Source organism: Lathyrus oleraceus, chromosome 7 (assembly GCF_024323335.1).
Source record: "Lathyrus oleraceus cultivar Zhongwan6 chromosome 7, CAAS_Psat_ZW6_1.0, whole genome shotgun sequence".
NCBI classification, from domain to species: domain Eukaryota; kingdom Viridiplantae; phylum Streptophyta; class Magnoliopsida; order Fabales; family Fabaceae; genus Lathyrus; species Lathyrus oleraceus.
The window spans coordinates 465,215,554-465,219,767 of record NC_066585.1 but is presented as its reverse complement, the minus strand read 5'-3'; positions in this window follow the sequence as shown (position 1 = coordinate 465,219,767).

The following is a 4,214-nucleotide window of genomic DNA, read 5'->3' as shown; positions in this document are numbered from 1 at the left end:
TTTTTGGTTTCCTACCCTGTAGCCGGTAGTTGTAAATCCTGTATACCTTTTTTCCCTTTTGTGGAATAGGTGTTTGTGAAGATCTTTGTTCCTCGGCAAGATTCGATGGTTTTCTACCCAGTATCCGGTAGTCGTAAATCCTATTTCTCTTGCTCCTCAGTAGTTGGTGGTTTGTTATAAACCCTATTTTGTTTCCCCGTGCGGAGTTGTGATTCTTTCATTCCCCACGCAGAGAGTTGTTGGTTTTCTACCATGTATTCGGTAGTTACAAATCCTACTTTTATCCCCTAGCAGAAGTAACCGTTGTGATTCATTCTGGTTGATGGTGGATTTTGTGGTCTTCTACCCAGTTTTCGGTAGTTGTAAATCCTATGTTGTTGTTGTCTCCCTAGCGGAGTCTGTGCTTTCTTGTGGATAATTGCCGTATGCTAGCAATTTTATCCTCAACCAGAGTTTTGTGGTCTTCTACCCCGTATTCGGTAGTTGTAAATCCTAATTTCTCTACTTTGCAGAGTTAACCTTGTTGTTCATCCTAACCGATGATGGTTACTCTTTGTGGTTATCTTCATCCAGTATTCGATGTTGATATTCCCCCTTTCTTCTGGGTAATTGCCGTATGCTAGCAATTGTATCCCCAGCAGATCTTTCCTTGTGAATAATTGCCGGATGCTAGCAATTTTATCCTCAGCGGGTCCTTTCACCGTATGCCAGTGATTTGTTACCTGGATCATTGATGTTTATCAATGTATTCCTGGTGAGTTCTCTTTCATTTACCCTTTTGTCGGTAATGATTGTTACTCCCTTTGATCGGTCATCTTTATATACCTAGTTTTGGTATCCCCGTGCCTTTCTTTTCGGTTGATTTATCCTTTATTAACCCAGTAACCGGTTGTGGATAATCTTCCATGCGAGTATGTTATCCACGTTCTGACGGTAATGGATAATATATCTCATGCACTCTTCGGTCGAAGCCTGTTGTGTTTCCCCAGTCGAGTAAGGTTCGTATTCCTTTTGTGGAATCGGATATTCTGTGTTCTCCTTTTTTTGAGCATATCTCCCAGTAGCCGGTGATATGTCTCCTGGATAATTGCCGGATGCTTGCAATTTATCCCCTGTGAGTTATCTTTCGTTTACCCTGTTGGTGTTGGTATCGATTGTCTCTCTTTTCGGTCGGTCACCTATTATATACCCAGTAACCGGTATCCCTGGTGTTCCTTCCATGCGAGTATGTTATCTACGTTCTGACGGTAATAGATAATATATCTCATGCGAGTATACTATCCACGTTCTGACGGTAATGGATATTATATCTCATGCGCTCTTTGGGTTTTTTCCCCAGCTGAGCAAGATTCGTTTTCCCGTTGCGGAGTCGAATGTCCATCTTGTAAGTCGATTTGCTTTTTCAAGCCCTCCTTTCGGATGATGAGTGTTTTGGCATATATACCAATCACGCCTTGGTCGGTCACCTATTATATACCCAGTAACTGGTATCCTTGGTGTTCCTTCCTTTCTGCTCCTTATTATGACCTTGGTCCCCTGTGGAGTCAGATTTTCCTGAGTTGATGTACCTTTTTCAGGTCTTTCTCAGATGTTTGGTTGATTGATATCTCTCACCCTTATACCGGTCTTAGATATTCATTCTTCCTGAGCTTGTTGTTCTTTCACCCAGTAACCGGTGTTTAGATAACATGTCTCTTTGAGTTTGTTACCCAGTAGCCGGTAACACCTCATCTTGCAGTTTTTTCTCCAGGAGAGTCTCTTTGTTAGACATTCCCCAGTGGAGTTTCCGTTGTGATTTTTCCCTTTTGCTGTATTGGCGTTTCCCTCAATATATGCAGTTTTCCCCGGCAGGGAGATTCTGTGTGGATCTTTCCCTGGTCCGAGTCCGAATTTTCATCCGAAGTATCCTTTGTGGATAGTTTGAGTCAGCTTGAGTCTTTCCAAGGGATGTGTCTTCCTTTGGAATTCTTCTTCTTTTCCCCAGTTTGAGTCCTTTACTCCCCAGTAAGTCTCTAGTCCAGTCGTGTCCTGTTCACGCCGCGTCAGTTTCCCCTAATTTGGAGTCGTGTCCTGCTTACGCATTCTTTTTCGTGTTTGTACCCCCATGAGAGTCCTGTTAGAGTCTCTGTTCCTAGTGAGTGTATTTCTCCGATGGATCGTCTTTTCTTCTTTGTGGACCCATATTCCCTACAGAGATAATTTCTTTTGCATACATACATTTGCATCATGAGGTCTCTTAGGGACCAAAATTTGTCTCATTATTGTTATTTAAGCCCATTCTACCGCGTCAAGATGAAGATTTTAACCTTCACTTCTCCGGCTAGAATAACCTTAAATAGGGGCATTTGTAAGACCCCAATTTTGTCCCTAAGATCCCTCATGGCATCATATCATATCATTGCATTGCCTCAAGGATCATTGGACACCTGGTTTCCTTCCTTGTGGGTGGGTTATCTTCTTGAGAGTGATTCTTGATCACCAGGCATGTTTGCATTTGTATATCATTGTTTTTCTTTTTATCACTAACCAAAAGTACAAAAATATGTCATTAACCTTTGTCTTGTAGATGAAACATTAACAGGTCAAGGAAACTAAAGGCATTCATTGAGCAATAGATGGTGGTCATTCTTTAGTTTTAGGCCCCACAATCATTCACAAGAGTTCATATGAGTTATGATTTCATTTTGAAGCAAAATCCCAAGTGGTAGAGGCTTGAATCTCATCAGAACATTCTCAGATCATCTGAAGACCTAGAAAGTCAACTACAAAGTCAACTATGGATTTGGAGGTGGGAAGTGATTAGAAATACTTCAATCATGTTCAAACAAGTCTCATTTGACATTTCAAACATCAACATTGAAGAATTTGAAGTCAGGTCAAGACTTTCCCAAAATAGCAAGTGACCTATAATTTGAATTTTCCAAAAATGGAAAGGTTTTAGACCAAACTTAACTCAATCTTACATCATCAAGAAAGCTTCAAATGAAATTTTGTTGAACATGAAAGTTATAGATCTTTCTCTCCCATTTCCAAAAAGACCAAGATCATGAATTTCTAATGTGTGGTTGAGGAGATATGATCAAATCATGGAAAAGTGTGCTTGAAAATTCAAATGAGCATAACTTTTCAACCAAAGCTCCAAAATGAGTGGTTCTTTTTGCAATATTCTCCTCTTGACCTCTAATTTCCAAATTATGCATCACATTACATGAATTGTTATCACATGATCACTTGTTAATCCATGCCTTTTTTGGAGGGAAATTACAAAATTCAAAAGTGGTGCATTGTATAAACTTTTTGTCATTGCCATTGGTTTTAAAAGAGGATTTTAAGTGAATTTGATGGGAGAAAGAGCATTGTTCACGTGCAATTGGTACATGCACCATGCAACTTTTGGTTTTTGCAAAAACACCTCATTTTACTTAACCAAGTTAATTAGGGATTAACAAGTGGATTAGTAGAGCATATAAATACCTAAACCCTAACAGAATTGAGGGGATGAATCATTTTTCACATTTCTAGATCTAAATTTCTCTCTCACTTCAAATTCTTCTCTCATTCATAATTCAATTTTCTTCCAAATACCATGGCATTTTGACTTCATATTCTTGTTCCTAAGCTTGGATTTAGTAGAGATCAAGTGTTGTTTTGCTGAATTCGTGTAAGAAGAGTGCAGTTCATGTTCATGAAGATGCAAATGGAGTTTCTGTTTTGAGCTAGATCTAGAGCCATTCAAGCTTCCATTGCTTCATCAAACTTCATTTCAAGTATTGTGGAGTAGATTTGAACACTTCAAGGCTGTGGATCGTGGCATTTCAAAGGCTCTGCACTTCAAGAGGTCATAATTTGCATCTCATAATTTTAAAATCCATTGCTATGTTGTTGTAGATCTTGATGTCCTGATGAATCTGGGCTTTGAATCGTGCAATTTGGTGTCCTATTGACTGAGTTAGGGTTGATTAAAGTTTCATGCATGAATATTATTTTATTCGATTTGATCTTAATACGTGAAATTATGCTTAGTTTTTCATTGATTCATGATCTCCATTGAACGCACTACATGTTGATGTACTTAATTTTGATTTCTGGAGAAAATTTTCTGGAAACGCATGAAGGTTTCCACTGTTCATCTTCATGAAGATGAAGATCATACCTTAGGCCACGGTTTCCAGTTTCAGCAACGCTTTCCTGGTTATTGCCACGCTAGCTTAGGG